The following is a 26,634-nucleotide window of genomic DNA, read 5'->3' on the forward strand; positions in this document are numbered from 1 at the left end:
ACCTCTTGAGCACTCAGTGCCAAAGATATGTGATTATCCTTTTGGGAACTACTGCATCCTAGACAGGCTTCCCAGTCAGCAAAAGGTCATCTTAGCAAGGGCTAGACAGCATTGTCATCAAGAGACTGACCAGCTATTTCAGTCCATTTCATGTTGCTATAACAGAATACCTGAGACTGTGGGACTTATTAAGCAAAGAGGTTTATTTGACTTGTGACTGGCTGGAAGGTCCAAATAACTTGATGATGGCATCCTGGCAAGTATTTCCTGGCTGTGTCACAACATGGCAGAGAAGAGGAAAGGGAACTAGCCATGTGCAAAAAGAAACAACTGTTGTAGAGTAGCTAGCTTTATAATAACCCACATTCTCAAGAACTAAGCCACTCCTACAAGATCCAAATCACTTCTAGATTTCACCATTAATCCATTTATGAGTGTAAAACTCCCATAACCCAATTACCTTTTGTTAGGCTCTACCTCCTGAAGGCTCCATTACCTCAACACTACCATACTGAGTACCAAACTTGTAGCACATGATTCAGGGGAATTACCACATCTGAACCGCAGCCCCAGTCTTCCACAGTCACGCCATTTGTCAGAGAGCAAGACCACCAGAACTGAACAGATGCATTCTAGTTCTCTCTCCTAGTGTTGTATCAGGGGCTGGGGTCAGAGCCAACCCACCTTGAGGGCCTCTGGCTCCCTAGAGCCCCTGGACAACTAGGAATGGAGTGGGATAAGAGGACCCAATAGAGAAATGCTGATTTTCTAACCATAGAGAATGTAACATGACTATTCTGATGCAGGAATTGTCTACCAACTCAACCACCCTTCTCTGGAAGAGTGTTTCCTAGAATAAAAACGCTTTCTGTAAGAGCAACACCTCCCATGTCAGAGACCTGAAGTACCAAGAACTCGCTCTCCCAGACTTCCCTAGTATGGGATCCCATTTGGGCCAATGAGACCAAGAGATCGTTTCCTAGAAGCCTGAGGGGATTATTTTTTTCTTTTGATTAAAGAGAGAGGAATAGATGAGTAAGATTTACTTCTATCTTCCTGTCTTGAACACAGTTTGAAAGAAGACCTGACATTTAGAACTATGTTAGCAATATTGTGACCATGAGGAGAACCCAAGGCAAGGCAACCTAGAATCTGATACTGCCCAAGTCACCAAATGTACCTTAGCCTCACCAACTAACTTCAGGACTTCCTGTTGGACAGGAAAAATATTTTCTCCTTTCATAAGTTTCTTTCAGGTGCATTTGAAAACATATCTATCAAATTAGTAATATCTTTGGTTGTAAATGACAGAAAACCTGGTTAACCCTGACTTAAACCACAGGGACACATACTGCTTACTTCATAGGAAGTATAAAGTAGATGGTCCCAAAGTTGGTTCAAGGGTTCAGCAGGGTCATCAATAACCCAGAATTTTGCCATATTTTTTCAATTGGCTTTGACCTCTGTTCGCTGCCCCATGGTTACAAAATGACTCCTGTATCTCTAAGCATTTTATCCTGCCATGAGATAGGAATGGAAGAATTGAGTAGGAAGCAAACTTTCTCTTCAGACACTTCTCCATTATCTGGGAAGAAAAATTTTCCCAGGATCCCCATAGGAGAATGTGCCCTTGCACCTATTGGTCAAATTTGGGTCACATGACCATCCATTGACCAATCACTGGCAAAGAAGATAAGAGCTACTACTGACTCAAACCAAGCTGACCTGGGCATCTGCTCCTGTTCCTCAGAGCCTGGCCTCTACTCCTTTCTCAGGGTGCCTATTGCCCTTGCTTACAGCCCCCAATGATACTCTATTCTTTGGGTTTCTGTTAAAGAATAAAATATATTTTTCCATTCTTTGATCTTGTCCCTGTCAGTTGGGCCCAATAAATATTTTGTGTTTTGGTGTTCCTGGGGGATGTCCAAACTATTAAAGACAAACGAACAAACAACAACCTTCAGCCGCTGCTCCACTGCTCCTCTCCTGAGAATAGCAGCTCTCCATGGGGCTCACTTGCACACAGCACCCATGGGACATTTGGCAATATTAAAGGCATTTTTGGTTTTCACCACTGGGGAGAAGGGCGGGTAGTGCTATTGACATTGGGACAGAGGCCAGGGATGTTCTAAATACCCTACCGTGGTGCAAGACAGCCCTCCACAAAAAGGAATTATCCAGACCCAAATGTCAGCAATGCCAAGGTTGAGCAGCCTGGCCCTAGAGAATGTTACTGAGCTGGAGAGAAATCTTTCCTCCCTTTCCTCAATGCCGTCCTGCTTTTTCTCCAGGCCCTTATGAGGAAGAAGAATGTCCATATTCTACATCTCACTTCAAGGGCATGGACTTGCCCCTGGGCAATAGCAGAGACCAAATAAACACCAGGAAGGAGGCCACAAGCTCCTGTGTCATTCACTAATGAAAGGAGCTCAGCCTCTTCTGAGTCTGTTTCACCTTTGGAAAAATTGCAACAAATCCTTGAATGACTTTTATGCAAAATTCAACAGTGTTGCAACAGGAGTTGCAGAGTCCCTCTCCGGTGGCTCTGGCAGAGGGAGGGTCCCCCAAGGGATGTGGCAGATCCAGCTCTTTGCTGCTGAACCTTGCAAGTGAGTGAGAGGGCAATGGGGAAGACTTCTATCTGCACAATTTTAATGTGGGCCTAGTGTGCTCTTTTATGTCCACTTTTACTTTATTTCCACTAGGTTCAAGTGAGCAGTAAATATGACCTTCACTTCAGATTTCCCTTTCGTATAGTCTGTCTTCCTAGTCCTACCCCATTTTCAAACAAAGAGAGAGGCAGAGACCAACAAGTAGAGGAATGGAAAGAAATCAAGCACACACTTAAGCAAGAGGCTCTTCTTGTCCGACCTGGAGTTGAATATTTGGGGAAAGCTTAGGAGTTTTCTCCTAAAGTCGCCATTCCCACTTGGAGTCTATCAAAACTAAAATGTAGCTTTGTCTATTGTTATGAAGAGATTCCCATCCTGACACATTGTTTTAAGTCATTTAGAGGTTTTGCCCTTCAGTTATTGTTTGGATGGGTATTCTAGGGCTGGCAAGGTAGATCAAAAGTATCCAGGACTCAGGATCCTTTGCTCCACCATGTTCAACATATAGCTTCAAGAGTGGTTGCACCATTTCCCACCATCACGCCCGTATTCCAATCAACAGAAAGGGACAAAGAATGTAGAGCGCTCCTCATATCTTTAAGGAACATAACCTATGAGTTGCATTCATTGCTTTAGATGTAGCTGGGCAGAATGTAGTCACACCACTACATTAAGCTATTAGGTATGGTGGCTAGGAAATGCTGTCTTTAGGGAGACCCAGTGTGCTGGTTGAAACTGGAAAGTTCTATTACAAAGGTTCTGTTACTAAAGTGCTTCCAAGAGTCAAGCTGTGTTGGGTTTTACACAAGTTAATAAAGATAAATACTTTTCTAATCTACATTTTACCAATGGAGAAGCTGAGGCCCAGAAAGCCCCCCACACCCCAGCAGACCTGAGGCGTGTGCTTTGTTAAGGGAGTGCTGAGGGGAGGCGGGGAGAATGGAGGAAGTAGGAAGGAGCTGAGCTGGGGCACATTCCAGGTCCAGCCTGGACCCTCGAGAACTTTAAAACAGGAGTTGCATTTAAGAAGTTGTCCCGTGGCTCAAGATCTGAGCATCTACACTCCCAGGCCAGTCAGGAGGCAGTGTGGCTGCAGAGGGGACTAAGCTCACAGGCACTCAGCCTGCTGCACCTGCCTCCCAGTCAGCTCCAGCAGCCCCTCGCACTCCCTGTCCCTGGTCCCAGAAGGTTACAGGTACCAGCACTAAGGAACTGGGGTCAGCCACACAGAACCTGCAAGGGGGCTGAGGGCATCTTTAGCCAGTCCACTGCACCAGCTGCTCAATGGCACCTCACCACAGGGCCTCTCAGATCAGCTTCAGAAAGTCCTGGGAGCAGGGCCACTGAGCACCACCCACATCATACCACACTTTAGCTATTCCCTAAGAAAAGCCTTTCATGCAGTCACTCAACAAACACTTAGTGTGCATTTTCTGTATCTCAGGACCTGATTAAACACCAGGCACAGGCATACCAGATGAATAAGAGTTCACTAACTGCAAGACTACAAACACAGGAAAATGAATGGATTTCAGAGCTGAAATAATCAATGTAACAGAGACTTGCTGAGCTCAGGGGATTTGGAGGCAAGAAAGACAGGGAAACAGCAGGAAACTTTTGACAGATGAGGTACATTTAAAGGACGAACAAGAAGCTGGGCTTGGTGGCATACACCTGTAATTCCAGTGGTCTGGGAGGCTGAGGCAGGAGGATCTTGAGTTCAAAGTCAGCCTCAGCAACTTAGTGAGGCCCTAAAAACTTAGCAAGACCCTGTCTCTAAATAAAAAAATAAAAAAACAGGCTGGGGATGTGGCTCAGTGGTTAAGCACCCCTTAGTTCAATTCCTGGTACCAAAAAAAAAAAAAAAAAAAAGGAGCCATTTTGAGCAAAGTTCTAGAAGTCTAGAAGAACTAGAAGAAGGATCTGTGGGCCAAGGAGAAGCTGCAAAATAGATGAGGGAGTAAAGGAATTAATGAAGGAGTGGATCCAAAGCTCAATAATTCTTGAGGGGGGAGGGAATAACCTCAAAATCATTATTATTATTAGGTTTTCCCCAAATGGCCCAACCCTCACCCTCCACCCTCTTCCCTTCCAGAAAGTTCTGATTCTTTTTTTTTTTTTTTTTTTTTTTTTTGGTACTGGGGATTGAACCCAAGGATGCTTAACCACTGAGCCACATCCCTCAGCTTTTTTTTTTTTTTTTAATTTTTATTTTGAGATAGAGTCTCTTTAAGAATCTCAGGGCTCACTAAATTACTGAGACTGTCTTAGAACTTGTGATCCTCCTGCTTCAGCCTCCCATGATGCTGGGATTACAGGTGTGCACCACCACACCCAGCATGAGGTTCGAACTCCATTCTCCAGATCAGGAGCCTCCAGATAAGAACATCTGTTACCTGGGAGTGAAAGGTACAGCAAAAGGTAGAGAATTGGCTCTGTTGGCTCCAGAATGTTCTCTTCTCTTCTACCATTAGCCCAATCTGAACAAACTGTGACTTGGCTGCCAGACTAATGTGAATTTCGGGAAACCTCATCCTCCTCCCACTACCCCATGTGAGAATAGAAGGATAAAAATGGTTTGTCCTTTTTGGAAAATTACTTGGAGACCCAAGGCAGCAGATTTCCCTTAGGACAAAACATAGCCTTCCCTCACCAGACCAAATGGCCAGGCTTGTCCTGGCCCAAGCACTGTGAGGGGGCCAGACTCTGGGAGGAGTTAGAGGAAGACTCCAATAACCTTTAACCCAAGATTTCTTGGCCAGATGTGATTTCAGCATCTTCCACAGTTTAGAAAGGTGTCCCTAATGCCCACTCCGTGTCTTACACAATGTCCTTAAGTGTCTGGAAAGCACCCTGAAATGAATAGCATTCATATTTCTGCAGTGGAATATTTTGATCAAGTGGAATAAAGCTCATAAACAGCTTTATGTCAATCCAGGTCAGTTTTTGCTACCAAATCAGGTATGTCAAGCTTTGTTTTTCTCTTTTCTTTTCTCTAACTTTATTTAGAAAAACAATCTGGGTTCTAATGCCACTCCATGTGGCCCCCCACCCCCATAATTGAAATACCTGGAGACAGTTGAAGGGATGGGACGAAAGGTGGACAGGGAAGGGAGGAGGGAGGAGCACCCAGAGAGCACACCCTTGGCCCTGCCCCGTCCTCAGAGGCCACGTTGTGGGCGGAGGAGAATGCAGCTCTGCTGGGCCCTCCTGGGCCACTGTGGATTTCCATGCACAGGTGGGCCAGGACCCTGGACTCCGTGTAGTTCTCCAGGAGCAGGTGAGCAGGCAAGCAGGCAGCCGCCTCTTTGTTGAAAATAATCTCTGGGTATAGGAGGATCAGTGGGCACTTGATGGTCCACGGTATGTGTCAGATGCCCAGCTCAGCTGTCCAGTCCCTCCTGAGCGCACTGATGCAGATCTCTCACCTTGGTGTCCAGGTAGGGGATCAAGACCCTGGTCAGCATTATATGAGGTGAAATAAGCCAAACTCAGAAGGTCAAGGGTCATATGTTTTCTCTCAGATGTGGAAGCTAGAGAGGAAAAAGAAAAGGTATGTGTAGGGGGGAAGCTCATCAAAATCAAAGGGAAATCAGTAGAGGAAAGAGACCAGGGAGTAGGAGGTGAAGAGGGAGGGGGAAGTGCTAGGGAAAGATATTGGCCAAATTATGTTGTTATATTGTTTGCATGAATGAACATGTGTCAACAGATCCCATCATTATGTATAACTATAATGCACCAATAAAAAACTGTGGAAATAAAAAAAAATGACTCTGATCAGGAAGTGACTCATGGGTGGGGAGGCAGGGAAATCCGACCCCAACGAGTTTCCTGCAGAACAAGCCTCCAGTACACAGGGGCTTTCTTCGGGGCATTTCACAGTGATCACAGGTGGGTAAGGTCCTCCTCCTTGGGAAAGAACTCAATGCTGTTGTGCTGATCAGTGTGGCAGCCCTGCCACCTCCTAGTCCAGGGTGGAGCAGGTTCTTGGATGGAGTTCACAACTATGGCCCTTCCTGTGCTCTTGGGGCAGCCAGCTGGTGGGGCACTTCGCTCCCGGATGCCACCAAACTGCACTCAATACTCGACCCTGGTCCTGCTGCAGTGAGAGGGAAGTCTGGGGATTTGGAATCACTACAAGGGATCAAGGATCTGTTGGTTGTATTTAAGGGTCCTCTGTTTGTGGAAATCCTCTTCAGATGGGCATGGTAGGCAGCAGACCCAGGGCAGGGAAGGCTCTTTACCTAGAACCTCACAGCAGGGCCAGAAGAGGAAACCCTGCTCTCCGGGCATTTCTGGGACAAAGGATAGAGGTGTTAGGTGCTGAGTTCTCTTGCTGGCTGCCTCCCAGAGCCGTGTGCATGTCCTCCAGGAAAGTGCTGCACCTCCCTGGTCCACTAACTGGAAAGGGCAGAAGAGAAAGTGCCCACGCTGGGTGATCCTCTGCAGCTGAGGTCCACAGTGAGGCTGTGGGGACCTCTGGTCCAAGGCTGAGCCTCCACAACCTCTGAACCCTGGGGAAGAACCCCACCTTGTCACTCTCTGCAAATGTGAAGTCTGGAGTCCAACTGCCTGAGTCAGAGTCTACTCCGTCAGGCACCAGCTCTGTTTGGACCTGATAACTTCTCTAAGACTTGGCTTTCTTACCTGGATAATGATGCCTCTGACTTCACATGTCCTTGTTCCTGCATCTCTGTATACCCAATCTTTCTTCTTCCTTTTCTGAGGACCCCAGTCATTGGACTTAGGACCTACTCCAAATCACCCAGAATAATCTCATCTTGAGATCCTTATATCTATACATGCTCTATTTCCAAATCACCTCATATTCACGGGTACCCAGAGGTTAGAACTTGGATACATTTGGGGATACATTTCAACAGGCAACGTGACTAAACCAAGTTCCCAGGGTTGGAAGAGTAGCATACTACAGTGCCTACTCATGGGTGATGGACCCTGGAGGGGGCCCTCCCTGGTGGGAGTCACTTATGATTTGGATATAAAATGTCCCCCAAAGACTCATGTGTTGAAGACTTGGGTCTCCAGTGCAGCAACGTTCAGAGGTGGAGTTTTAGGCCATGATTGGATAATGAGAGTTCTGAACTCATCTGTGGATTAATCCAGTGGATGAATTCAGTCTTTGAATGGACTATTGGGAGGTGGAAACTGTATGCAGTGAGGCTAGTTGAAGGGAGTGAGTCCTTGGGCATGTGCCTTTGGAGATTATATCTTTCCCTAGTTCTTTTTTTCTCTGCCTTCTGCTACCAAGAGGTAAGTAGCTTTCCTCTGCCATGCCCTTCCACCATGATGCTCTGCCTCCCACAGGCCCAGCAATGTAGCCAGCAAGCCATGGACTGAAATCTTTGCAACCATGAACCAAACCAAATCTTTCCTTTTTTAAGTTGTTATGTCAGGTATTTTGGTCACAGTCACGAAAAACTGACTAATAGAGTCACTTAGAAAGGGACCTCTGTGAAATAATGGAATGGTATAGAAAGAGGGGATCTTAGACTCAGGCCGATCTGGCTGTGAGCCCTAGATATTGGGCAAGTTTACTTTACCAACGTACAAAGTAGTTTTCTTATCTCTAAAATGGGCATGATAAGCTCTATCTCAGGTGTTTTTCTGAAGAACAAAGACAATGAGTTTACAGTGTCTAGTCCATAAATCTCCATGGATTCCCCGCCCCCCATGTTTCCTTTTGTGTGACTACATGAACTTAGTTGGCACCTTGAATCCTCTCTGAAACAGGCAGCAATAAATGGCTCACTTATCATTAGAGTCCTTCAGTGCCAGTCACATCAGGATTCCTGTCACCTGCAGGGCTTTCCCATATGCCAGATGGTCTGTAAGGCCCAAATCTGCATTCAAATAAGTACTTGAGGACTAGGGTCCTGGCTCAGTAGCAGAGCACTTGGCTGGCACATGTGAGGCACTGGGTTCGATCCTCAGCACCACACACACACAAAATAAATAATAATAATAATTTAAAAAACAAAGACATTGTGTCCATGTATAACTAAAAAAATAAAATAAAATAAAAAGTGTTTGATTACTAAAACAGATCCTGGGGGAATCCCTTAATGAGAAACACCATTAACAACCAACCCCACAGCCCCCAACCTTTCCATGTCCAGAGAGGAGATCCAGGGATTTCCCCTCAAACCAAAGCAAGATACATGGTGTAAGACAATGTAAAACATGTCTGGAGCAGGTTGCAAGACAGCAGTCGGGGCTCCCCGAACCCCACAAGGGACCAGACCAGGCACACAAGAAAGTTTTGCTGTTCAGACCTGGCAGAGCTTAGGACCTGGACCATTTCTCTTGTCCTTTGAAGTGACAGACCTGTGTGGCAGTCTAGTCTCACCAGCTAACCTTTCTCAGTGGTCACTAATAATGATCCTGGTACCTGCTTTGTTTTCTGGGACATCAGAGACTTTCTCTTCCTGGTCCATTCTTGCAAGGCAGCGTAGGATTTCTGTCTTTGTAAGAGATGATAGAACATCCATCTGTGATCCAGAAACAGCATTTCTATTCTTCAGCAAATATTTTATTCTTCAGCAATAAAAGCAGTTTCTTTTTCTATGTTGCAGTTTGAGTGCTTGAATTTTTTGTCATGAGAACCCAAGGAATGCAATGAGACAGCCACTTTTGCCATCTGAGGGGCTGGGTGATGGCCTTTAGCTCCCCAGCATCTGAGAAAACCCTGCTTCTACCCCATCTGTGGAATGGAGTTAGCTACAGTCTTCCAAAGAATAAAGGGAACCTCCATGTGGCAGGACAGGAGGCCCATTTCCCCCACCCAGCCTCCTGGCTCCTCCTCATTCCTTGTTCCTGAATCCAATTCTCCATGAAGTCAGGCAGGTTCCCACCCGCCCTTCCTTTCTTCTCCCTTGGCCAGCTTCAAGTGGGCGGAGTGGTGAAATAACCAGACGGAGGCAAGAGCTCCCAGCCTGGCTATTTAGTGTTTCTGAGGCACTAAGCAGTGCCTTTGGGCTATTCTGACCCCATATCAGAGATGAGGAAAACACGCACAGAGTGGTCAAGGGTGGGCTGCCTGGTTGCCAAGGTGGTCACCAATAATAGTGACCTTGAGAGGAGAGGAGGCACAGGACACCAGCACTGCTTTACTTATCAACTTGGAGGAATGAGAAAAGGCTCAATAGGAAATGGAAAAGGGAGGGGCAGAAAAGTGTGCCCCCCACCCCCCCCCCACCCCAAGGACCCCGCATTACCATGACAATAGGGCTCTAGCTGCCTGTCTGTCCTGACCCCTGAGGCTGGGCAGAGGGCTTGGGAGTTTGTCTGTCTGCCACACTCCAAAATTCTGGAGCCCCAGCTAGAATAGAAGGATTAGGTCAGAACACAGCTAAACAGACCCCACCATCGCTGCTCAGCACACACACCCTCCTCTGCTGGTCTTCCAAGTTCTCCTGGGTTTCAGCAACAAGATAGACAGATCCAGGCCCCAGAATCAATCTGTAAACTGCACTTTGTGGATCTGAACTCTGCCTGGAGTGGCCCTCGACTCCCATGCTTCCATTCCTGCTCTGTGCCTCCAGCAGGGTCAGCTGACTCTCCTGATTGGAGATGTTCATCAGTTCAGTGGTTTGATGTAACAGCATCTCGCCAGGACATCTGGCCATTCATTATACTGCAAAATTACTGTCTCCATCTTCTTCCCAGGGAGCTTCACAATGGTATCTTATTGCTTTGATGATTTCCCTCCCCCTGCTGGCCCCTCTTCATCCATATGAGAACAGAAAGAGTATGTGGTCACACTCCCCTGAGCTGTCTCTCCACCAGCCCCACATTCTTGGTTTTCTTAGATGCGGGATTTCCAGGGTTGAAACCAGATGAACTCTCCAAGAAGCGTGTAGACCCACTCGAGTCCTTTCATTGACTGATTTCTCCTGGTCCAGGCGGGTCAGTGAGATTCTGAGGGTCTCTGTTCTCAAAGGGCTCATTTGAGGAGAAAGACACATAAAAGAGGAAAGGGGATCAGAATCTGGTCCCGCCCTTTCCCCAGGAGGGATTTTGGGCAACTTAATGATAGTAGAAATTTTTAGGGAGAGAATATCAATAAATGTTAGCAATTAATATTAATTATGATTGAGTCATGAAACTATCTGAATGATTTGGTGGTTATTTTCCCCCACTGCAATTGCAATGCCTTTAATGGAAATGCAATTTTATTTCACTCCTAAATCCTCAGTCAATATCCTAACTAAGGAAAGACATGCGTTGTAGCATCCACCTGTTTAAAACCACCGCCAGCAACATATAACAAGAATAAATGAACATTCCTAAGGGCATTTGGGGTTAAGACTAAGTCCTTAACAATGTAGCAATTGTCAGTAAAGCCTGAAGCTCAGAGAAATTCTACCAGTCATTTGACCCAAATTAATATTCCAGCCTTCTCAGTTAAACTTACATCCAGAGATCAAGAGACCTCCAGTTCTTAGGTAGTTATTGCTACTTTGGATTCTTTTTTTTTTTCTTCCCCCAAAATAAGGACAGTCAAGTGACCATTGGTTTTCTTCACTCCAATGATGAGTGGTGAACAGCCATCTGCAGGAATAGATGCCCCTTCCACTCTAGGCTTCGATACTCACCTCCTGCCTTCCAGCTGGCACTGCCTGCATGGCTCAGAGCTGCCAATGGAGTGACTCAGTCAGCAGCAAGAGGCTGAGCACAGGAAGTGGCCAGACTGGCTCGGGGGTGGGCAGGGGTGGGAAGATCTCTGTGGATGCAAGACCCGTGTGCAGATGGAGGAGATGAAACCACAGAAGGCGTATGTGGTGGTGGGCAACCTCAGGGCTCCAGGTCCAGAGTTAACAATCTATCACACAGCCCTAAATGAGCTCATGCTTATCGGTCAATGACAGATGGACATTGTTATGCTACATCTCTGTGAGCCCCTGGGAAGAGCACCACTGGCTATTCCTAAGAAGCTTACAGTCAAGACACACAAAGTCTATGGCAGGGTTAGTGTAGGGGGCTTCAGCATATGTCTGGGTAAATGCTACCAGGCACCATCCTCCATCACATGGAGCATAATAGTCTCTCCTGGTCTTGTTAATTCCCCACACACTGCCCCACTCCCGATCCAACCTCCTAGCAGCCATCAGGGAGACCTAGTAGACCAGCAATTCCTAGTCTTGAAGTCACACGCAAATCTCCTGGGGACCAGATTAAAACATAGATTTGCAAGTTCAGGGATCTGGAGTGGGGCCTGAGATTCTGCATTGCTGAGAAGCTTCCAGAGGAAGCCAGGTACCATCTAGTTGAAATGCAAGGGCCCAGAGCCCTTCTGAAGAGATAAGTGGCACTCTGAAACCGGATCGATTTTGGCTTACCAGCAGGGTGACCTTCGAAAATCCCTCCGGCTCTCTCTACTATTTCCATCTCTGTAAAGTGTGGCTGTGGTCAGGATGGCATGGCTCCGTAGATGGAATGTGCCAGGACAGTGCCTGGCCCGTGGTGCATGGGCAGAGTCAGATTATCCCCTCTTGTCTCTGAGGCAACCCTGTATCACACAGTCATCTAGATGCACAATAAAAATCTGACTCTGCAGCCAGGCCTGCCTCATGCCCTGCCCTCCCATGTACCTGCCACCTGGAGCCATTGCATAGCCATTCTGGAAGGGAGTCCATCTTTCCCATATCTACACATCTTTGTGTTGTCCTTGGTCTCAAATGTCCTTCTCGCTCTCCCCATATCAAAGTCCTCCTTATTCTATTAGGTACTGTTCATGGGAACACTTAGCAGCCCCTAGGACATGAGGACAGGAAAGGCTTTTATCCTTTTATATTCCCGGTCTTGTACACCACCTGATATAGAGGAGGTTTCAATAAATAATGAATGAATGAACAAGACAAGTACTTCAGCTCCTTTTGTAACTACTGTAACTCTGATCTATCTGGAGAGGTTAAAAGAACCTGAGTACATCACCATCCTCTTTAGTTATATTTGAGAAATAGAAATGCTGGACTCCATTGCAGACCTATTGAGGCAGAATTTCAGGAGGTGAATTGCTGATGTGGATTTTTAAAAAATAAAATAATTTACTTTTGTTAACCCAGTACTGTCAACATGTTCTTATTTTATGCAATAGATTTTGTAATCCATTAGTCTATTTTGATGTTCAAATCGTCCCAGATTAAGCCTTTAGGATGACTCTTGTGTCCCTTTAACATGTTCCCATCAGCCTTTGAGTCACTCCTTGCTTTCCAGTGCAACAAGAAATTCCAGATTCATTTCCAGCACGTGTATCTTTCACAAAGCACAGCAGGTGATTCTGATGTCCACCTGGATTTGGAAGCCATCATGCCAACTAGTAGCTGCAAATCATCCACAGGTCTAGCTCTAATTCTGGAGCCAGAACCTACAGCAAAAATAACAGGAAGATTCTTAGACAGGAGCTGGCTCAGTGTTCCCCAAGCTTCCCAGGGAGCATCCCTTAGGATGACTGGCTCACCAGACACAAGGGCCCAGGTGACTCTGATTCCCAGGTACCACCTGCTCAGCCAGTTATAGATGATAAATTCCTGGAAGACCCCAAGGCAAAAACTGAAGGAATGGGGAGGAGATTATAGAAAGACTTTCTGGGGTAGACTGTTTCCCAACAAGTATAGAGAGATTTTATTAACTCACCTGTCGGCATGGGGCAATGAGAGTCATGAGACCCTGGTCTGTTCCTCAAGAATCAGCTCCAAGAAGTTTGCTTGTATGGAAAAGGCTGTACTGTGGTCTCCTCTGGTGGAGGTCAGTGATGCCAGAAATAACCTGCACGAAACAACATCTTTCCCCCAAAGCATTCAAGATGCTTTCACAGATGCTTTCCAAATAACTTCTAATGTGAAGATATTGTACAGCCAGAGTCACAAATGGGGAAACAAGTTTTTAAAAATTTACAACTCTCTGTAACTGTACCACCTTTAGAAGTTTTCTGTAACTCTAAGATTTTTCCAAAATAAGATCTTGATGGAAAAGACTTAGCACTTACAATACGGTGATAGGCAGAGGAGTGCCAGGCTCCACTCAGATGGCCATATCGGAATCCCTGGATCCTGTCACTCTATCACTTTACAGGGCAAAAGGGCTGTGCTCCTGTGATTGAAGATCTCGAGATGGGGATTATCTTGGATTATCTGGGAGACACCCTGGGTATCGGAGGTGTAATAGGAGTTGAGGAGGGAGAGAGGCAGAGGAGCCAGCGGGATGCTCCCCTACTGGCTTTGAAGATGGAGAAAGAGGCTACAGGCCAAGAAATGTGGGCAGCCTGCAGAAACTGGAAAAGGCAAGCAAACAGATTCTTCCCAGAGCCTGCTGAAGGAATGCAGCCCCTCTGATATCTTGATTTTTAAGAAATCAAGACCTTTGATTTATTTGAAAAGAAATCAATACCCTTTCAGACTTCTTTTTTAATGGATTTTTTAAAAAAATAAATGACAGTGGAATGCATTACAATTCTTACTACACATATACAGCCCAATTTTTCATATCTCTGGTTGTATATAAAGTATGTTGACACCAATTCGTGTCTTCATACATGTACTTTGGATAATGATGTCTATCACATTCCACCATCCTTGCTAATCCCCTGCCCCCTCCCTTCCCCTCCCACCCCTCTGCTACCTTTTCAGGCTTCTGAACCTACAAAACTTAAGATAATAAATATATGTTGCTCAAGTTGCTAAATTTGTGGCAATTTGTCACAGCAGCAAATAGAAACTAATACAAACATCACTTTTAAATTCTTTCTCAAAGTACTCCATATGGTTGCTCTATTGACCATTATGCTTTTGATCATGCTCTTATTCACTTTCTTATATCACCTTTCATAAACTGTTCCCATGAAAATAAGTATTTGGATTACCCAAATATTCTCTTTTCCCACCATCAGCCTTGTTGATTTGCTATTGCTATTTGTTTAGCTGAGGGTCTTATTCAACCTCGGCCTGTCTAATACCTTAGAGTTTCATTGAGCATCTATTACTCTCCTTTTCTTGAGTGTGTTATAGATGGGTACTCTTTATACCAGTGCCATAAACCTTCCTAAGTGTAGATTGTCAGCTATCTCTAAGACATTCCTATAAAGATAGAACATGGAAGACTCCCCCAGACCTAGCATTATTCTGCTGCAGGAATGTGTTTCCAGAAATTAAATGACTGGCATCCCAAACTTGACTTGGAAAATGATTTGTGTTCAATAATCCACTGCTCCCATGAACACATGGCCATGTGGAAGTTGAGACCATGGTGGCATGTCCGGTGTGCCTGGCAGGGTATTGGCTCTGGAGCTCAGGGAGACACTCATTATTCATGTCATCTGAATTCCTATTTCATCCATCCATGACCCAATTTCCCACTTATCCATCAGAAGCCTAGAGACCTCCTTGCCCAGGAGAGAAATGGGCTTCAAACCAGGCAAATCTGTATGTCCTGATTAAAATCCTGATTGAATTCCACTCCTGTGGCCAATCTTCCACTACAGAATAAACTATATACATCTCATCAAATCGTTAACCTCCGCATGAAGGTACCAAGGACAAATATAATATACCTAGTGTCTCCCACATTAACTTCCAGGGCTGCCTGCACTAATGGCTGGTAAAACCCTAGCCAGATGGGGCTGTGGGAAATGTTTCACCCCCTTCCTATTGACAGTGTCTTCTTTCATTCTATTGATCGTCTGTGCCCACACACTTCCTTGTCTCCCTCCAGTCTGCCCTGGATGGCTCATCCCTTCTACTAGGGCTCAAATCCAATATCAGCTGGGGCTCCTTCTCTGGCTGCAATTGCTCAAAGGTCCTGCTTTCCAGGACATGTATTTAGGAGCCCTGGCTCTCCCGGTTGCTACATACTACTGCATGGGTTTGTGCATATGAAGATGCTGAGAAGTGGGTCTCTCGGGTTGGCTGCCCACAACTCTCCCACTCCAACTATCCCATCGGTCTGAGTGATCCTGCGTCTCCAGATGAGTTTTCTGTGTTTATAAAAGCCTGCAGGCTGAGCACAACCTGGAAAAGGAGAAGAAATCATGGATTCTGTCCTACTTGTATTTTGACATCAAGCCTACCTGGATCCGGAGAATTCCAGATGATAGTTGGTAACTGTTTCATATCCTGACCTAAAGGGACCACACCAAGAGACTTTATTAAGTTTCAGTTAAACCACACCATGTTCAAGGTCCTTCCAATTCCTCCTCACCACCTCTGAGCAGCACAGTGTAGCTAGGTATGGGCTGGGGGTGGAGGAGGTAAGAGGGTGTGGTTTTAGGGTTGGGCCCCGTCAGATTAGCCACACCAGACAGGGTGTGGAGTTCTTGGTAATGTCCAGTGTCTATAGAGATTGCTGTTTGCTTATGGTGGGCCCCTTCTTCAGGACATTGTACCTGGTGTCATGGGGAAACCTGGCTGGGTGGACCATGGCCAGGAATTCTGTGTTCCCTGGAAAGTTGGTCCTGGAGATGAGTCTTCCCGGGAGTTGCTCCCCCGTGAGGCTTACCCTGAAAATGCTCATGGCCCCAAAGCCAGGATGGTGACCTGAAAACACCCGACCTGGCCTGGAGGTTCACCACCCACAAACCGGATGGGCCACATTCTCTGTGGCCTTTAATTTTCCCATCTCCAAAAACTTACTCTGGTAAACCAGAATTCCTGGGAAAGGAAGTGTCCCAGGGAATGCTCTGGCAATCTTTTCCTGACGGCCGCAGAGATGTTCCAGCCAGGGAAGCCCTGGCTACCTAGTCTCCATGGCTTGATCAGAGAAGCAATATGAGGGCACTGCTGCTCTGGAGGGCAGCTGTGCAGCCCAGGTGGAGGTCCCTAAGTGGTCATTTCCCTGCTGCAAACCCTGGAGGTGTGGTCCTGCAGGGGTTCTGGGGCCCTATTGAGTCGACCTCTATCACCCACGTCCATCACCTAGGTCCAGGTCCAGGAAATCCTGGCTGAGCCCACCCAAGCTTTTGTCATCAGCCTGACACTCTCCTGGATTGCTAGTAAAGAAACACACTAGTGCTCAACAAAAACACTTTGTCCTCTGCTCTAAAACCCCCCATCTTAGCTGCCTGGCCACCTATTTTATCAAACATTTTTTCTTAGTTGCTTTATGAATCAGTCTCAGGCCTGATTCACCTGTTGGCACTGGAAGGCGCTCTCCAAAGCCCTACAGATGTATGCCTACCACTGCACCCACAGGGTCATGACAATATGGAGAGACTCAGACAAGGCCCCAGAAAAGCCTCGGTTGGATTCCAGGCAGAGCTTTGGAGTGTTCCGTCAGTTTGCTGCCTCTTCTACTCCAACACTTCTGTTCACAGATGCTGCTGTTTCTGCACTGCTACTTCCATTCCTTCCCAGGGTCCCTCTAGTATTCAGGGAAACTCTAATTGGGGAAAGAACTGAGATGCCCACCAGCCTTCCAGGCCAACAGAAGTCAGGCCCCAAAGGAAGGAGCTCTCTGACCCTCAGCTGACCACATTGGTACCCATGCCAGCCCTCACACTGAGAAGTGAGTGATCACCCTACCAGAGTGATCTCAGATCCTCATGGCATTCTGACTCAAATGTACCCGACTGGCTTCTCTTCCAGGAGATGACAGTAGTTTCGGTTGAGATCCTGTTCCCTGCGGCATCAGCTCCCCAAACCATCAGACAACTAAGGACAGGACTAGGGGTCAAGGAGAAGCTGGATCTCCATTCTCCTGGACCCTCCTGGGAGCCTCCCACATTTAAAATTTGTCTGATTACACCAAAACCTGCCCCAGGCAGATCAAGGAGTCCCACTCAAACAACTACTAGGACAGTCTCATGCTTGGAAAGAGAGGCACAGGCACAGGGGCAAGATCTGAAGTGTGAGGATTCCAATAATGGCTGAGAAGCAGGGGCTCTCCTGAAACACCCCAGGTTAAGCTGCCACCTCACAGTTCAGCTCCCAGGAGGCACCCTCACCTTCTGCTTTGAATCCCTGCTCCACACACATTATTTAACTAGGATTCTAACCCAGGTCAGTTCAGGGTAAGCCTCTTACCACACCCCTTCCCATTGGTGACCTGCCTGAAGCATCAGCCTGCTTGGTCCCTTCCTTTGCTGGTTTGAGCTGTGACTTCTCAGCATGCCTGCACCCCAAAGCTCCTGCATGACTATTCTCTCTACCCCCGAGTCTAGACTCCCATGATCCTGTACCCCAGCCCCAGTTAAACTGCTCTGGGCAGCCACCTGCACAGCTAAGAGGGAGAACTCAGAAAACTGTGGATGGTTTCCCTAAGAATCTCAATGATCCCTTGGTTAACCCACACGGCCTAGAATGCAAGAGATGTTGTTCGAATGCAAAAACAAATGTGAATTTGAAAGGCTCACTGATACCGATGATTTCAACCTGATCTTCAATCCAAACTCTTACCAAATGTGCCAACAAGTGGCCAAAATGGTAGATTGGTGTTTGTCTGAGATCTGTAGCTAACAGGGAGAGAAGTGGGGTGGACCCTGGCAACTCACAGCAGCTGGGGGCAGTTGGCTGTGTTGTAATCCTTTCTGGATTAATAGTCCAAAGTTTGAAGATGCAGGTTACATTGGGGGGTGTTGGCAAGGAGATGACAGTAGGTTTCTGTCGAGGTCCTGACTTTGATTCTGGGTGATGGTCTTATACTCCTTATTATATTTTTTAAAGGCCTAACAAAACACCAGGAAGCCAGACAGGGATCAGCATCAACAGCATGTCATGGACAAGGGATGGCCATTAGTCCATGTCCTGGTTTCTGTGTACCTGAGGTTCAGGGAAGAGAGCATAGAAACAAATCATAGTGAGCCAGGGTCCCAAGTGAGCATCACATGCTCTGTGTTGAAGGGAGGAGAGAGGAGCTCTAATTACCCATTTGATGCCACCATAGCAACCAGAGGGGAGCTGGCAGGAGGACTGGACAAGCGGCCTCCTTCCCTGGCTGTGCGTAGTGAGAGGTTCCAGTCCGATGAGCCAACAGGGTGGGTCAGTCTGTGCCTAGAGAACCTGGACCCAGGCCCTGAGGCCTGAGTGACTGGGCCCTTTGGAATTTGGCCTAAGTCTGCCTGGCCAGTTAGGACCAGAGGTGCAGGGGGGGTGCCTTAAACCTCAGCATCTGCTGCAATGGCTTCCATGCCTGGGGGCCTTGGAACTGTCCAGGCTGAGTGCCTACGGATACTCCATCTTCTCCTCACAGCACCCCCACCCCCAGGAGCCAGGTTTTGTGGGGGCTGCTTTGTATACAATTGGGGGGAACTTTTTAAGAAAAGGAATGCAAGTCTACCACCGTGGAACAAGGTACAAAAGCAGATATTCACTCAGAAGTGAGGGCTAGATAAGTCGGGCTTCATTAGCTTCACAGTAAATTTGGCTCTGGAAATGGGCATCAGCCGCCCATTTTAAAGGTCCTGACACAGAGACTTGGACTGGGAAGTGAATTATTTAACTAGGATTCTAACCCAGGTCAGTTCAGGGTAAGTCAAGTTAGTAGTAACATCCAGTAGAAGCTCTGAGGGTGGTGGTGATGAGGCTGTGGGTGACTTTAAAAAAAAAAAAAAAAAAGGTTTATCTTTGATGTGCAGGTGCTAACACACAACAAGGGGAGAGGGGAAGAATAGAAGTTTGATGGATTAGACAAAAGGGAATGAAGGGAAGGGAGGGAGGATGGGAGTGGGAAAGACAGAATGAATCAGATATAACTTTGCTACGTTCATATATGAATACACCAGCAGTGAAACTCCACATCATGTACAACCTCAAGAATGGGAAGTTATGCTGCATGTATGTCTAATATGCCAAAATACTCGACTATCATGTATAACAAAAAAAAAACAACAACCACTAAATCATTCAATTAAAAAAAAAAGAAGAAGAAGAAGCTGGCTGATCTAATTTGCCTCATAAAGGGATCTAAGCCACCAGCCACTTAGGTGATGCTTGTCTGGGCATAGTTTGTGCCCTGCCCAAACCTTGGGAAGAGAGCAGCAATGGGGACAAACAGGTCCTGCTCTCCAGGAGGTGGGGAGGAATATAAATGCCACCACCTCCACCTCTGGGCCCAGAAAAGAAAGTAAAAAGTGAAATAAGTATACTGCTTTCTACTGCTGGTGCAGGACCCTTAGGAAAAGTGCTCTGTTTAGGAAATACCTTGAGAAGCCTTTGGAAGTGGAAAGTGGGAAAACTTCGAAAAGGTTCTAAGTCACTGTACATAAGAAAAGAGTGCCCTAGGGGGCCAGAAGGCTGGGAGGGGGAGGCAAGCTTGGAGGGAGTCCAGGGATTGGGGAAATAGGGCAGGAAGGAAGCCTGAGGGGGCGGCTGCCAGAGAACTTCCAAAACCAGCCTGTCTGCCTTCCTGTGATTGGTCTCCTCCACATCCAAGGGCTCCGGGAAGCAGGGAAGTACACACAGAGGTCTTGGGTGTATATTGCATGGGGATGAGAAGGTGTGAGGGTGCATGCCTGGAGGCGTATGAGTGTGACTGAGAGTGCGAGTGTGCACGTGTGTGTGTGTGTGTGTGTGTGTGTGTGTATGTGTGTGTGTGTGTTATGTGTGGCCAAGATTCACATCTGGGCCAGATCAAACACCTCAGTGAGGAAATGCAGAAGAAGAAAGAAGTTTGACAATGTTTGGGGCCTCACCAAAATCCAAAAGTAGGCCTTGGGTGGGGTGGGGATTTGTGGTCATCTCCTTTGGGTCTGGGAGGGGCAGTGGCCCCTCTGACCTCTGGGTGGTAAAAGGAAAGGAGCCCTTGAGCAGCCCGGGGTACCTGTCTGTCCCACGACTGTGACACTCACTTCATCTCATCAACTCAGTCACAACAGATGATATTTTTTTATTCCTGTTTTGTAGATAAAGAAATCATCAAGTTCTAGTCCAACAGGATAAACAAGCTGCCAAGAGCAGGGACTTATTAAGCACAGGACTCTTGGGATGGAACAGCCCCTGCCCTGTGAATCTGTGACTCCCCCACCTCTTGGTCCTTTTCTAGATCCACTGGCCATAGAATCCACTGTGAGGACAAAGCAGGACGTTCCACATGGGCAAGCCCAGGACAATGGACCACCGTCTCAGCATCTCTGGGATGCAGTTCCCTCCCACATGCCCCTCTTCCTCTCCCCTCACCCTTTCCCTGTCTGGTTCCTCTTTGACATCAGTGGAAAATTACCCACACAATCACTGGCATCCAGCTCATAAATGGGGACATTTCTCCCAGCTGCCAATGTCCCCGAACTCTTGACCAAATGTGTGGAAGCCAGTTTTAAATGTGACCTCACACATTAAGTGAAAATGCTAGAGGCAAATACATGTTACCTTTTTTTAACCTCTTTACAGAAATTCAGAGAAAAACATTTTAAGAAAATTATTTAAATAGCTGAGATGAGGTTAATTAAAAACTTGACAGTAGATACAGTCATGGGTCACGGCAGCAAATTTTATCTCCTTTTATATTTTATTTTATTTACTTTTTAGGTGCTGGGGATTGAACCCAGGGCCTCACACCCGCTTCACAAGCTCTCTACCACTGAGTCACATCCCCAGCCCCCATGCCAATTAATTGTAATGTGTTGCCCATCTGACTGCCACCAAGACACAGCTACCTGTTTTGTTTTTTTTTCTTGGTAAAGTGTAAAATAGCTGTCTAGCCGGATCTTTGTGTGATAACAAGCATCCAATTATCACTAAAAATGATCCAGCAGACCTGCCAGTCCTCAGAGATTCAAGTAGAACTCGGTGTGCTGGTCTAGCTGGGCCCAAGAAGAGAAACAGATAAAAAATGCTATTTACTATGTGTTGTTTATCTGTGCAGTCAGGTGGGCAGTATTGTCAGTGCCTTTTTAGAAGAAGGAATTGATGTCTATCTTGGAATCGCCCAGTTCACCTTCTCAACGTAGGATAGGAGGACACTTTCCTGTCCCCTTGATGTTGACAACATCTACTTCCAAGTAGAAGTAATTTCCTCACCTGCAAATGAGAAAAAATATTATTTGTCCCACAACCTGCTGGCAGGATTTAATGTAGTAATGCCTATGCAATAACCAACTTAAAGATTCATAGCATAGTGTACGACATATAGTGAATGCTTCATGAATGTTAGCTGCTGTTATTTCAATGGCAATGATTATAGGATGTTGCTCATGGAGAACCTTCAGCAGCTTCCTGTCTCAGAAGTCATAAGGTCAAACTGCTCAGCTAAGTATTCCTGGCTCTCCTTCCTCCCTGATGCTTCTGTTGTGGCTCAGGCAAGATCTAAATGAGGCCACCTTCCTTAGTACCTGGACAGTGCAGTCAGGGAATAAGAAGGTAAAGACCGGAGCGAGAACCTGAGGAGACAGGAGCTGCATTAAGTTGCCCAGCCTCAGTGGGCACCCTGGCTCACACTTTTAATCCCAGAGGCTTGAGAGGCTGAGACAGAAGGATCATGAGTTCAAAGCCAGCCTCAGCAATTTAGGGAGGCCCTAAGCAACTTAGTGAGACCCTGTCTCAAAATAAAAAATAAAAAGGGCTAAGGAAGTGGCTCAGTGGTTAAGTGCCCCTGGGTTCAATCCCCAGTACCAAAGGGCGGGGGTGGGGGGGGGGCGGGGGAGAACAGTTGCTCAGCTTCAGGTGTGTCCCATCCAGACAATGCCTGCCTCTGCCAACCTGAGGTGACCTGAAGACTCAATCCACCAGGATGAGCCCAGTTGTAGGGAAGTCATCCTGGCAATTAGTGCCTGTTCTTGAAGACAGAGTTTCTTATTTACTTATAGTGTTGGATTAAAATATATGCATTGTGGGGCTGGGGTTAGGACTCAGTGGTAGAGCACTTGCCTAGCATGTGTGAGGCACTGGGTTTGATTCTCAGCACTGCATATAAATAAATGAATAAAATAAAAGGTCCATCAACAACTTAAAAATATATATACACATATGCATTATATACATATATACATATGCATATATATATATATATATATATATATATATATATATACACACACACATTGGGGTTCCTGTTCTGAAGATCATAAAAAACAATGGAGCAGGTGGATTGGGGAAAGAGACCAGAATCTGAAGTACCACCAAACTCCAGTGAGTCTGTCTTCCCCTCACCCCACACCAGTACCATCTGGCCTGCAACCTGGATGGGCACACCAGTATCAGATGGAACTCTAGGAAGAATCCCCATCTTCTGGTCCAAAGTGGCAGGGAAGGAACTTCTAAGGATCAAAAAAAGGAGAAAGAGCCCTTTGTTTTTAAATCTTCCTTCCATCTCTCTCACCCAATCTCTAGGTAATCCCACAATGACAGCAGCGGCAACAGCACTGGTGGCAGCAGCCAGAGGTGCCTGAAACTCTGAGCAGGGGCATCTTCCCTCAGACTAGAGAAGCTGTGGTCCCAGGAGGCTGGGCAAAATAATATTGCTTCCCCTCTCTCCATCCACTACTTGCCCCTGCTTCCTGTAATTGTCAGTTTTTCATTAGTATAACAAAATACCTGGTGCAGGCCAACACTATAAAGAAAAGTTTATTTTGCTCACATTTTGGATGGCTGAAGTCCAAACAGGACCTTGAGAGGGCCCCCTCAGATACAACACTGCATGGAGAACAGTCTTCTTTCTGGCAGAGTCCCAGGGTAGCACGTGGCATTACACAGTGAGAGACAAGGCACACACATGTATGTCTATGTGTCTGTCTAATCTTAATCATTTCCCAAATGCCCCACCTCTAAACACATAGTTGAATGTAGTATGGAAACTACTAGATTGATTTCTTAAATGAAATAAAACAAAAATCAAAATTCACTTTAGCAGTTAAATAAGACATAAACTCCCATAAGATAATAACCAAAATGTTATAATTCAAAACTCTTTGGCAGGGGCTGGGGAAGTAGCTCAACAATAGAGTGTTTGCCTAGCATGTGCAAGGCCCTGGGTTTAATCACCAGTTCCACAAAACAAAAACAAACAAAATTAGGTGGCATATGAAGAAAGCAAAAATATTGATGTGCTAAGGTAAAGGGCAATCAACAAAAGTTGAAATGGTGGGGCTGGGGTTGTGGCTCAGCAGTAGAGTGCTCACCTTGCACATGGGTGAGGCACTGGGCTTTATTCTCAGCACTCCATAAAAATAAATAAACAAAATAAAGGTATTATGCCTATCTATAACTAAAAAAAATATTTTAAAAAGTTGAAATAGTTAGCTAAAAATATTAAGGCAACTATTATAAACATACTCCAAGAAGGAAAAGCAAATTCTCTTGAAATGATTGGAAAGATTAAGTCTTATCAAAGAATGAACAGACACAAAGAAGAACTAATAGAAATTTGGGAGAACCGAAAATTACAATAATTATAATAAAACATTAACTAGTTAAGATGAATAGCAAAACGAAGAAAGTCAGTGAACTTGAAGAGACTGATAAAAATAATCTGATCTGAACAACAGAAAGAAAAAAATTAAAAATCAATGAACAGAGCCTTATAGATGTGGGACAATACAAAAAAGTCATTAATATTAATATTCATATTGTTGGAGTTCTAGAAAGTAGAAGGGAAAAAGTATGGTACAAAAGGGAAAAGAGAGGGAGAGAGAGAGAGAGAGAGAGAGAGAGAGAGAGAGAGAGAGAGAGAAAACAATAGTACCCTAGGGTGCTATATGGGCCAGGACTTACCCATTCCATGCCTCAGTTAGCTCATCTGAAAAGCAGGAATCACTTGGTAGTGGCTGGGCAGGAATTGGGGAAAGTGGGCAAGGAAGTCCAGCCATGAAGTTGGGCTCTTCTCAGCAATGGGAACATGTTGTGTTCGTGTGGTACACCTGCTGTGATTGTCAGACCAATGTTGACATACTATTACATTGGTGGCCACCCTGTGTAATATAATCCTACAGGTCTTGACAAATGCACAATGTTATATCCATCAACAGGGAAGTCTCACTGCCCTAAAACTTCTCTGTGTGCCATCTATTTATCCCTCCCTTGTTCTCTCCAAGTCTGTGGCAATCACTGTTGTTTTTTTTTCAACAATCTCTATAATTTCACCTTTTTTCAAGAATGTCATACAGTTGCAATCATATAGTATGTATCCTCTTTAGACTTGTTTCTACCTCTTAACAATGTGCATTTAAAGTTCCTCAGTCTTTTTTTTTTTTTTTTAGATTTGATAGCTCATTTATTTTTATTGCTGAACAAATTCCACTGTATAGAACTGCCACAGTTTGTTTATCCAGTCACCCATGGGAGGTCATCTTGGTTGCTTTCACATTTTGTCAATTATGAATAAAGCCTCTGTAAACAATCATGTGCAGGCTTTTGTATGCACAAAAGTTTTCAAATGATTTGGATGGCCAAATCACACTACTCCTTAACTCCTGCAACCTTATTGTGATAAGGGGAAAAGTTGTTTAAGTAAAGCAAGGAAATCCCCTTTAAAGGAGGGAATAGACTTTGTAGGACAGGATGCCTTGCTGTGCACCATGATTGTGGAAGAACAGTTGGGGGCACGGCCAGTTGAGCTAGAAGTAGAGAAACCAATATTTTAGTGTCCAAACCAGGACACTGGCAGGTGGGAAAGGGTGCCATTAAGAATTTCACTGGAGAAACAGGTGTAATCTGGTTTTATTCCCACAAACCTAAGCATATGTTAGTGGAAATGAAGCAGAGAAGCAGCTAAACTGCTGTGCAGTTTGAGATGAGACGGCTAAATTAGAAATGACTGAACATACTCTCATACATTGTCAGTGAGGGTGTAAGATGACAGGACCACTTTGGAAATAAGTTTGGCGGTTTCTTAAAAAGCTAAACATAATATTTAAAAAATGATCTGATCATTCCAGGAAGCTACCAAAGAAAAGAAATCATGAAACACAAAGGTTTGAACATGAATGTACATAGGAGCTTTGTTACAGCCCCAAATAAAAACAACATATGTTCATCAGTAGTGTGAGTAGGTAAACAAATTATGGTATATCCATACAATAGAATACTACTCAATAATAAATAAGAACAAACTATTAATCTAAACAATGACACTGACAAATTTCAAAAACATACTGAGGCCTTACTGAGTGGTGGTGCATGCCTGTAATCTCAGCAGCTCTAGAGGCTGAGGCAAGAGAATCCAAGTTCAAAGCCAGCCTCAGTAATTTAGGGAAGCCCTAAGCAACTTAGTGAGACCCTGTCTCAAAATAAAAAATAAGGGCTGGGGAAGTGGCTTAGTGGTTAAGCACCCTTGGGTTTAATCCCCAGGACCAAAATAATAATAATAATAATAGCAGCCAGGCCAAAAGAAAAGAACATACTGTGTGACTTTACTTATATAAAACTAGAAACTGCAAACCAATCTTTAAAAGGAAAGCCAGTCATAATTACCAAAGATAAAATTCAATCATATAGATGTACCACATTTGTTTATCAGGTCAGTGGGAGATGGAGGAAATAATTGTTTAAAAAGATAAAATAAAATTTTAGGGGATGATAGAATATCGTTTGTCAGTGATGGATTCATGGCTGGGTGTGTGTCAAACCTGACCAAACTGTATGTACACTGTGAGTAGAAGCAATTTAGTGTTCTTCAAACATATCTCAGCAAAATTAGATTAAAAAATAAAGGGGAACCTCTTCAAACTGGTGCATGCATGCATATGCATATACACATTGTACACATACAAGATTTGGGGGTTGGAGAGGTGAACAAAAATGGAGACAAGGAAGATGAAGGAAGTAAAGCCAAACTGGCAGAAGAGAAGAGGAGTGAATGTTCCCTGTGTTCTTGGGTTGAGTTGGGGACCCAGGGAAAGGGGGCCCAGGGAAAGTGGTCCCAGAGGACTTTAAAACTGATGATGTCTGAGATTCTATTTTGCTTGGCTTGTTGTGCGCTGATGTACCCACCCCCCACCATCTGCATGTACAGACACTGAACCTTTAACAAAACCCACAGTGCCCATGAATGAGTGCTGTCCAGGTGCAGCATAGTAATGGTAGCAAATCTCTGCGTGGATTAAAGATAGTAAGAATGGGGCAGATAAAATATTCAAGATCCA

The 26,634-nt window shown here is 45.4% G+C and overlaps 1 protein-coding gene across 1 annotated transcript in view; it reads left to right on the plus strand.

Moving 5' to 3' along the window:
• Nucleotides 1–5,788: 5,788 nt before the first annotated feature.
• Eepd1 (endonuclease/exonuclease/phosphatase family domain containing 1) overlaps nt 5,789–26,634 on the plus strand; it is a 168,985-nt gene continuing 148,139 nt past the window's right edge. The window contains exon 1 of the mRNA XM_076836219.2: nt 5,789–5,892. The gene's annotated coding sequence lies outside the window, so the exon portion shown is untranslated. The remainder of the gene's footprint in view (nt 5,893–26,634) is intronic.

The sequence above is a fragment of the Callospermophilus lateralis genome, chromosome 1, assembly GCF_048772815.1.
Source record: "Callospermophilus lateralis isolate mCalLat2 chromosome 1, mCalLat2.hap1, whole genome shotgun sequence".
Taxonomy (NCBI): Eukaryota; Metazoa; Chordata; class Mammalia; order Rodentia; family Sciuridae; genus Callospermophilus; species Callospermophilus lateralis.